Genomic DNA, 11,272 nt, shown 5'->3' with positions numbered 1-11,272 from the left:
CAGCTCCAGATGATCTGATGTCCACTGCTGCTGATCTCCCCCTTGAGGTCCACCTCTCTCTTTTCTTAACACGATGGCCTCCAATCCAGCATTCTTTGTGTCTAATTCAGATTGTACTACATAAGAAAAGAACTACAAATCAGGAGAAAGTATGCACTGGTACCAAGCGAAGGATAAATGTAAAGAAGCATTTAGTGAGATACAACAGATGCTAAATGTGAATGAAGGCTGAGTAACATGCTTTTAAAGTAGTCTTAGATCTGCAATTTTCTCAGCAAGTTATGTCAGAACCTTTCCAAGTCTCTAAAAATCTGAGCTTTTTCTTTTTTCTTTTTTCTTTTTTTCTTTTTCCTTTTTTCTTTTTTCTTTTTTCTTTTTTTTAAATTAAAATAATGAAGCAGCTCTTAAAAGACCTCTTTTCCTCAATAGAGTCCAAAGTTCATTAGTAAGGAAGTGAGCACTATTATTTCCTTCAGCTTTAAACATGGAAGTGAAAAAATGTGTTGTCCAAAGCTAGGCAGGAGCCTGTGACCGTGATCCTGCTGTCTCTATCTGAGATAAGTATCTCACAAGATCACACATATACATGTGCAGCAAAGTGCAGCACATTGACAAATAAATGATGTCAGGTGGGAGATGATAAGATAAGAAGTACTTCATGCTCAGCTTGAAATTCATCACGCAGCTGTGCAGCTGCTTTACATGCATAAACCTAGATACCTGTGTGCAATGTGAGTACAGGAATGAAACCATAATTTGGAACAGTTAGCATGTATGCCATTTATGCACTAGGCTATTCTTATAAGTTTTCTATATATAAATCAAATCTTCTTTGATTTTTTATGGGGCAAGAGCTAAAGCCTCTTGTCCCATAAATGCATATATATATATCTTCTTTTCATTGGTCTTTCATTTCTTTCATGCCCTATTATCACATCTCAGTTTTCTGTTGCTTAGGGTAAGAAGTTCTGATTCCTTCAGCTTCCCCATTGCAGGTCATGGTTTCAATCTTCTCGCTGTTCCTATTGGTTCTTCTCTGGGTACTCTCAAATTGAATCATACAGTTCTGAAACTGTAGTGCCCAAAACTGGACAAATAGTTGAGACCTTAGCTGCTATGGAAGACTTTAAATCTGCTGTAATCTCCTCAAGCTCTTCCAGACATCTGGTCCTTACTTGTGTCTTCCCTGTCCCACTCTCGTGCAGTTGAATATTTCTGCCTAAGCATGCTATCTTGAATTTGTCACCATTAAAAATCTATTTTCAGAACCTTTTAGAAATATGTAAGGAACTTTTGGAATTCTAATCCTATGTACCAGTGTGCTTTCAGTCTCTTCCCACCACTATCATTTCCATGTGGAATGGGCCCATTTTCCATTCTAGAAATAAGTTTAAATAGATTAATGGGGAGAGGCCAACTAGATTGTGCTGACATTCTAATAAATCACGGGAGCAGGGAATGGTACAAAGCAATTCTGACAGCATTACCTGAGTCTGGTACTATTCCAGCACAGAGACATACTGAATTCATCATCTCCATACCTTTGAAGTCTTTACATGGAAAAGTGGCACAAAGAAATATGGGCCATGGCTTAACACACTGTTCTTGAAAGCAACAGTACTTTAAGCAGTTTGTTCCATAGGATGCTTGTTCTATATGATCCTTGGAGGCACTCAAGGCCAGGCTGGATGTGACTCTGGGCAGCCTGTTCTGGTGGTTGGTGACCCTGCGATTAGCAGGGGGTTGAAACTCGATGATCATTGTGGCCCTTTTCAACCCAGGTCATTTTATGATTCTATGCTTGCTCATACCTCAGCACAGCCTCTTTTGTAAGGCCAACACCACCAACCATTTGTGTGGTGAAGTGATAAACCAGGTTGGAAGAAAACTAAAACAACAAAAACAGGGGCATAGTCCAAAGCTGGGTGCATGCTCTGCTAATTCACCATGTGAGCTTATGCCAACACAAGGCAGAGAGCAGAAGAGTATGTCTAGGAGTGTAAGCTCACAACAGGTTTCAGACAAACTAAGCCTGTGTTTTTGCTCACAGGACCTGTGCACTTCTATGCTCTAGTTTTCTCTCTGATGTTGGGTGTATACTTTAAAATACTGCATTCCTTTTGGCTTGGCTAGCTTTCCATCTGATGGGATCTGTGATCTGGCTGATCACATATCTAAGTGGTCTTTAATTTTGGCTCAAGACAAGTATTGGACACATGAAAAGGGTCCAAAAAAAATTAGTTTAATGACCAGCTTTCATTTACCTAGGATGAGGTTTTGGCCTCATTTATCACACCTTCCATCACCTTGGTGTGTTTCTTAGTGACACACCAGTGGTGTACTGGGGCTGTGGAATCAGTGCCTTTGCATTCTTAGCTGTCTGTACTGCTAAGGACATTCCACCTGCAATTCTGCTTTCCATCCCCAGCTCTATATCTTCTTGCCCAAGATACCCTGGCAATGTTTCCCAGAGCTTCTGAGGCAGTATATTTTTCTATGTTTTTCATGTTGTTCTCATGCTGCTACTCTCATGACCTTGCACCTGCAAACTTTGATAGTTTTCTTGGCAGATTCTGATGGGAAGTAATTGCCACCAGAGTGAGAATCACCCTTTTCCCCCACTTCCCTATCCCTTGTTTGTAGCTTCTAGTTTATATTAGAGGGGACACAAAGAGTAACAACCAACCAGTATGCACCAGCTGGATAAGTCACAGGGTTTGAGTAGGTTCTGATGAAAACTGTACAGTTACTATGAGAAAAGCACTACACTGGGTGGGGAGGAGTGTAAAAGGAGTCCAAGAGATGATATTTATCTCCCCACAATTTTTTTCCAAGCTGCCCACTTGAAAGATGTCTACATTTCTCTCTTACTCACTCTCTCTCCAGTTTATTTGCACTATTGAATTCAATCATATGTATGATGACATCAGCTACGAACATTGCTAATAAATCTCTGACCTGATAAATTCTGTGCATCCACATCCTATGCACAACAGGGGAATGGTATGCAAGGCAGCAATACCCCAGCAGCCTCTTTGCTTTAGCAGCAACACTGTCTTTTACTTGCTTTGTTCATTTTATAGGTAAGAGAGTGGGTCTTAAAGCAGTTTAATATATAATAAAAAGCAGTTTAAATGAATATAAATTAGGTTTGCCATCTCATGTAACAGACAGGAGGGAATACAGGCTAAATCAAGACCGTGGAATGATAACATATTTTTCTGTGGCAGCCTGCACCTACACTGAATTGGGGTAGGGTGAAACTGAGTGGGAAGAAAAGCCACTAATACTCAGACTCTCTTCTTGGTAAAGAGTTAACAAGAGTTTACATGAACTGGTGCAACCAGAGGAACTGTTCAGGAATAGAAAGTTTCCATGTAGATCCCTGGCTTGTGAAATGGGGCTCTTGGGAGAAGAGGGAGCCAAAGAAAAGTAATGAGTTGATAGAACATAGGTGCTGCTCCAGCAGCTGCTGCTTTGGGTTGTTGTCCGCTTAATACCGGTGGTAAATCTGTGCCTGCAGCCTGTTACAAGGTTTTGTGGTTACTTTGGAATTTTTCCAGTGTAACTACTGAAAAAATTAAATCAAAACAAGAGCTGAGAGAATAAACTATTTATTTAAATATAGATTAACCTTAGGAGTCAGACCATTTCTCCAAGCAAACAATTCCTGCACCATGCAGCTAAAGAAAGCCCGAAGTAGGAAGAATAATAAGTGCCTGTAAGGCGTTTCTAAATCGCCAGATTTTGTTGCAGCTGAGCCCTGCGCTGATATTTTAGTACCGCAGCTTCTGGAGTTGATGCCAACACAGTCATCACGGCTGAGTGTGTTTCAGTGGAAAACATTTTGGATTAAGTGTTGGGCGTGGCTATTTCAATAGAAAAATATTTAAGGGAAAGTGTATTGTCATGGTACAAATAAGGTGGGGCATGGGAAAAAAAGGCAGAAGTTACATATACTACTGGGAAAAGGCAAAAGTCACATTTTGTAAAATTTGATTCCATTGTATTTTTCACGTAAGGCACTCCTTTGTCAAGTGCTGCTTACACAGAACAGACAGCTTGGCTCAAAGCTGAGTCTGTACTGACTTCCCCAGAGACTGTCTGGGATGATAGTTAAGAGAATTCCCCAGCGTTTGTAATGGGGGTGCTTATTTAAGAGAATTCCCTGGCGTTGTGGAGTGAGCCAGGCCATAAGTACACTGCCCTAGAGGCACCAAGAGGTAATGGGGACATGGGGCTTCCACAGAGGATGGTCCTGACCTGCTGCATCAATCCCGAGCTGAGGGCAAATCTTCCAAAAAGCTCTGAAGTGTTTTTTAGAAAGATGTGGAGTAAATTCTAGGGAGGTAACTCTGCATTTTTCTGTTCTCAGTACAAGGAAAGTGAAATGCAGTTTATCAGAACATAAGTTTCTTATACTGGCCCTTCAGATTCTTTGTTGCTTTGGTGATAGATGTAGTACCACACACACTTATAGGAGCAAGTTCTTGGATGGTCAAAAGGATGGATATTAGTTCTTAGCATTCAGGATGTTTCTGATAGTTGCTGATAAAAAAATAACATGTTAAACCAGCAGCTGAATTCCTGTTGATGACAGAGGTATTATGGCTACTGGACTTTCACACAGCCAGTGTGAGGCTGCAGATCCCTCAAATTTCTTCCATAAACTGGGGTCTCAAATCGCTTTGTAAACAGGCTTCATACAGTGTAAAATGTGACTTCCTGGCTCAGTGAAAGCTTCTTCACATGCAGAACAAGTTATTCTGGAAGAAAGGTCACTATAAACTGGACAAAAGGCTCTGTTCACATAAGCTGTGCGTCCACAAGGATTTATTTGGTTACGATACTGGCTTAAGTAATCTTGGCTTTTTTCTTCCCATTTGCCTTTCTTCCCACTGATGGTTTAATGGAGTGCCACTCTCTGCACCGTGCCAGCAGAACTCTTTGTGCAGCCACATGGTGAACAAACAATCAAACTGACCAACTGCATCTAGGCAAAATGGAGAAATACTGTTTGTCTTCTTCACCCAGAATGCTTGTGATTCATTACACAACTACACAGATTGCTCAGCAGCACAGAACAGGAGGGCAGGTGGAAGTAGAAATTAGCTGGATGGGCAGAGATGGGACTGTCTGAGCACCACTGTTGCTGACTGTGGAACAACAGACTTGCATTTAGACTTTCTTGTTGGTGCTCAGTCATCATGGAAGCACAGCTGTTAAATCAGCACAAATAGTCATATACCTTGGGTCAAACTCCTTCACCTTTGAAGATGAAGCCACAAACTAGGGCTGGGATTTCAGAAGGTTGCTGATCTGTAGCTCATCACCAACACCAGGAGGTGATCTTGTGGCCATCAGAAAGTTTGCAGAAGTATGCATCCTCGTTAGCTAAGGAGAAAATACAAAGCTGCTTTGTGCTTGATCAATTTTCTTTTGGGTTAGTGAGCTGAACTGGATCATTGATAGCCTTTGAAAAGCAGAGCCCAGGAAAAAGGAGTGGTGGAAAACCAGAACTAGGAGAGAGATATCTTTCTTTTTCCAGTGTTGAGCTGTTAGATCAATCCAGCTGTCTCATCTCCTGATTCAGATGCACCTTCCACTTTCATGAAGGTTTTTAGCTTTAGCAGAGGAATGAAATATGTGACTTTTATCCATACCATCCTTAGCTTCTCCAGGAAGATTTAAATCTGTGAGCTGTTCCCTGCTTTCAGAGAATGAGTCAGCAAAACGTTTGACCCATTAATCTTTCAAAAGCAAAAGGGGGAAAAACACTGCAGCCTTTTCTGGCTGTTGTGTTTCCATTATGCAGAAGTGATGCTATGGGTTTCTGTGCCACTGGTTTTTCATTGGTTTCTAAATATGCTGTTTTCAGAAGTCAAAACCTATGGTATTAGACTTAAAAACTCAACTGGTGTTTGAAAATCCAGCTGTGTTTTCAGATTCTTAACAAAAACTAACAGTAAAACAGCCCCTGTAATTGGAGCTTAACTGATGGTGCTCTTGACAATACATGAAGTAGAACAGAATCCACCTCAGTTGCCATGGCTGTATTTTTCCATTGAGCTAACAGAATTAAAAATTTACCTTTGCCAGTTAATTCAGCAATTCTTACCAATATGCCCATGGAAAACAGTTAATATTAATAAGAAAGAACTCTTTTTATACAGCAGATGCTGTTATAGGGTAATTTAGAAGCAGAGCTCTCTCTTTCCATAAGTAAAGTATGTGCTAACTAAGACAGAGTAAAAACAGTGGCAGCACAAGGCCAGGACCCAATGTAAATACCAGAGCAATTCACATTACAGTGCAGCCCCTTCATCTTTGGGATAGCAAATTTCAGTACTAACTAGATAGCAGAGAAACTCTGAGATAACTCTGCTTAGAAGGTTAGTCTTCTTAACCCACCACAATTTCTTAGGTATTCTCTTAAGTATCTTGTACAGCCTTCTCTTGGAGAAAAAAACATATTGGGCAACCTGGACCAAATAATTGTCAAAATCACCATAAAAAGGATGCAAGAAGGTGGAGATCCTTCTGTTTTATGTAGAGGATCTGAAGCATATCAGGGAAGAAAGATGCCAGGGGAAATGTCTTGCTGGACCTGTTACAAACAAGAGCTGGTAAAAGATGTGAAGGCACAGTCTTGGCTGCAGCAAACACAAAACTGTAGAGCTGAAAATCTTGAGAGAAATGATCAAGGCAATGAGTAAAAACGCAGCCATGGACTTCATGAAAGCAGATACTGGGTTACTTGGAAATCTCCTTGGCAGGGTCCAGTGAGAGACTAATCTAGAAGAGAAGTGGCTCAGGGCAACTGGTTGATCTTCAAAGACAACCTCCTCTAAGAAAAAGAACTGTCCGCTCTGATGTGCACAGAATCAAGGAAGTATGAAAGAAGGCCAGCTTGGATGTATGAAAAAAATCCCAGCTGAGCTCCAAGATGAAAAAAAGTACGCAGAAAGTGGAAGCACAGATGGGCTGCCCAGGAGGAATACACAGACATTGCTTGAGCATTCAGGACTCATGTTAGCAAAGCCAAAACTCAGCTTAAAGTTGGAACCAGACAAGAGGTAAAGGTTAACAAGAAACGCTTCCGTAGGTATGCTGTTACCAAAGGAAAATATGGGCCAGTTTCTCAATGGAGACGATGATAAAGAATATGGAAAAGGCTGAAATGTTTTTCCACCATGGTTTTCAGATACATTCTGTGTGTAGGCATCCCAGTTCCCCAATCCAACTAGCAGAGTGTGTGGAGTGAAGCAGTATCCAGCAAAGGGAGCACCAAAGCCAACTGAACATAAGTAAGTCCACAACGGCTACTGGAGGAGCTGGCAAGTGTAATTGCAAGGCCACTCTCCATCATGTTTGAAAGGTTACCTTGATCTTGAGAGGTTCGTGATGAGTGAAGATGGTTAAAGATCACACCTTTGTGTAGGGCAAGAAAAAAAATCTGCAAAGCAAGAGGACAGTCTGCCTAACTTTAGTCCTTGGGGAGGTGATGAAGCAAAGCCTCCCAGAAGCCGTGTCCAAATGCATGAAGGAGAAGGTGGTGATTTTGAACAGCCAGCATGGATTTGCCAGGACAAAACGACTGCTTTCTACAATGAAACGACTGGCTGTGTAGACAAAGGGGGAAGCTACGGATGTTGTAGAATTTTTGCAAAGCTTTTTACATGTTTCTTTAGTATTGTTGCAGTCTAATTGGTGAAAAAATGGATGGATAAGTGGATTACAAGGTGGATGGAAAATTGGCTTGGCCACTGGCTCAATGAGTGACCAAGCAGTACAAAGTTCAACTGGCAGCAGGTTTCTAGTGGCAGCCCTCAGGCACAAATACTGGGAACAGTATCGTTCAGTGTCTTTTTATCGATGACCTGGATGATTCTTAGTTTCACCCCTGTGCTAGAGAAGATCATAGAGCAGATCCTCCTGGAGGCTATGCTAAGGCACATGAAAGAGAGTGAGGTAATATGGGATAATCAGCATGGCTTCACCAAGGTCAGGTTCTGCTTGACCAACTTTGTGGCTTTTTACAATGGCATAACTGTCAGTGGACAACAGAAGAGCCATTGGTGTTGTCTCTCTGGACTTCAGCAAGGCATTTGCCGTGGTCCCCCAGGACATCCTTCTCTCCAAATTGGGAAGATATGGATTTGATGGGTGGACTGTTCAATGGGTGAGGAAGTGGTTATGAGATCATACCCAGAAAGTGGTGGTCAATGCTTCAGTGTCCAGATGGAGATTGGTGACAAGCGTTTCCCTCAGGGATCAATACTGGGAGCAGTGCTCTTAGCATCTTCATCAATGACATCAACAACGGAATTGAGTGTACCCTCAACTGTTTGTAGATGACACTGAGCTGAACAGTGTGGTCAACATGCCTGAAGGACAGGATGCCATCCAGAGAGACCTACACAGTCTCCAGCAGTGGACCCAGGAGAACATCATGAGATTCAACAAATTCAAGTGTAAGGTCTGCACCTGGGTCATGGCAACCTCCACTATCAGTACAAGCTGGGAAATGTAAGGAGAGAGCACAGCTCTGCCGAAAAGGCCTTTGGTATACTGGTTGATGGCAAGATGAACATGAGCCAGCAATGTACCCTTGCAGTCCAGAAAGCCAACTGTATCCTGGGCTGCATCAAAAGAAACGTAGCCAGCAGTACGAGGGAGATGATCCTGCCCCTCTACTGTGTGCTCTGAGACCTCACCTGCAGTACTGCATCCAGATGCGGAGTCCTCAGTACAGGAGAGACACAGACCTGTTGGAGCGTGTTCAGAGGAGGTGAACAAAAATGATCCAAGGGATGGAACACCTCTCCTAGGAGGACAGGCTGAGAGAAATGGGCAGTTCAGTCTGGAGAAGAGAAGGCTCCAGGGAGACCTGAGAGTGGCCTTTCAGTGTTTAAAGGGGAGCTGTAAGAAAAAATGGGACAGGCTCTTTAGTAGAGTCTGCTGTGATAGGACAAAGGAAAATGGTTTCAAATTAAAAGAGAGGAGATTTAGACTGGACATAAGAAAGAAGTATTGAGGAACTGGCACAGGCTGCCCAGAGAGGCTGTGGATGCCCCTTTCCTGGAGATGTTTAAGGTTAGGCTGGATGGGGCTCCAAGCAACCTTACTGCAGATCTCCCTGTAACATTGCAGGAGTTGGACTGGATGACCTTTATGTGTCCCTTCCAACTCAAATAATTCTGTGATTCTATGGGATGGAGAGCAATCACAGCAAATTTGCAAACAATACTAAAATGTGGGTGAAAATTGATAAGCTCAAGAACAGGACTTCAATGAAGAGGATCCTAAACAAGTTGGAGAAACAGATTCACAGGATCTGTGAATATATACAAAGATATATGTGAATACATACAAAGATACACTGGTAAAATTCTCATCAGGGGAGAAATATCCTTATAGAATCATAGAATCATAGAATCACTAAGGTTGGAAAAGACCTAGAAGATCACCCAGTCCAACCGTTCACCTATTCCCAATAGCTCCTACTAAACCATGTCCCTCAACGCAACATCCAGTCTTTCCTTGAACACCCCCAGGGTCGGTGATTCCACCACCTCCCTGGGCAGTCCATTCCAGTGCCTGACCACCCTTTCTGAAAAGTAATACTTCCTCATGTCCAGCCTGAATTTCCCCTGGCGTAGCTTGAAACCATTCCCCCTGGTCCTATCACTAATGACACGAGAGAAGAGGCCGACCCCCAGCTCACTACAACCTCCCTTCAGGAAGTTATAGAGAGCAATAAGGTCTCCCCTGAGCCTCCTCTTCTCCAGGCTGAACATTCCCAGCTCCTTCAGCCTCTCCTCATATGGCCTGTGCTCCAGACCCTCACCAGCTTCGTTGCCCTTCTTTGAACACGCTCCAGGGCCTCAATATCTTTCTTGCAGTGAGGGGAACAGAAAAGGGTAAGAACCATCACAGGATCTTAGCAGGGAAAGACTTGGAGGTCCTGATGGACAGCAAGTGGCACATGAATCAGTACAGTGCTCTTAAAGATTAACCAAAAGTTGTTAATGACAGAAGTGTAGCCACCAAGTTGAGGGAAGAATTTCTTCCCCTCTTTGTGAGAAGACATCTCACATGTGTCCAGTTTTGAACTCCTCAGTACAAGAAAGATACTGATATATTAAACTGAGCCCTCTGGAGAGTCACCAAGCTGTTTAGAGCCAGGTGATCATGATGTATGAAGAGAACCTGAAATAACTGGGCCTGTTCAGTCTGTGAAGAAATGTACTTGAAAAGGATGAATGAAGGGAGTAAGTCTCACTTACTTTCACCCACATATAAAAACGTATTTCAGTGTCCCTGTATGATCCAGAAATATTTTGCAATGTTGAAAAAAAAAAAATAATCCTATCTGTTGAAGATTCAATGGATATATATATATATAAATATATATAATATTTACTTTTGGAATTCTATGAGAACTCACAATTGGCTAAATACTCCCATATATATCAAATCCAGTCCTTCAAAGCACATACTGTATGCTCATAAAATACCACCAAATCATCACTAATTGAAACAATGTAGATTTCTTACTGTTCTTCCATTTTCCTCTACATGCTGTTCCAAGGGCCCTATAACTTCTTAGTTAATCTATGCATATTCATATAATGGTACCATACTAATTAAACTAATGAATCAAAAACCATGATATTCATATTTTCTTAATCATCTCCCCTGCCAGGATGTAGGAGACACCACTTTCACAACATAGCTGAGAAACTGAGGGACAGAGAAGCTCGTAGGATTTCCAAATAGAACTTTGTCAGAGCACAAACCGAAGCTAAATCTCTGAGCTTTCAAGCCAGTACTTAACCACAAACTAATTCTTTAAATAGAAGCGGGATGAAGTGTACTATGACTGTTGGAAACTCATCTTCCCTGGTGTACTGGCCCCTCTTCTGAAATAGAAGGAAAAGCAAGTGGTTTGGACTAAGAACTAGACAGAGAGAGCAGGAAGACTGTCATGTTGTGAAAGAAGTCCTCAAGAACTCAGACAAAGGAAGGCAAAGACCAGTTTGGGCCCAGCAAGTTGATGGAGACCGAACGGTTTTACTGGCTGATTCTGGTGTGGGTGGGAAATCTTCCTGTGTGCAGGCCAAGAAGCACAGGCTGGCTGGGGCTTTCACTTTCCTTGTGTTTGGGATGAGCTAGTGAAACGTGGCAGAGCTGAGTACGTAGCTGGCCATCTGGAGGATGTCAGGTGACAGCTGCAAAATGAAGGGGAGCTGTCTTCTCTCCATTAGCT

The sequence above is a fragment of the Tetrao urogallus genome (genome assembly GCF_951394365.1).
Source record: "Tetrao urogallus genome assembly, chromosome: 1".
NCBI lineage: Eukaryota > Metazoa > Chordata > Aves > Galliformes > Phasianidae > Tetrao > Tetrao urogallus.
This window is presented reverse-complemented; position numbering follows the sequence as displayed.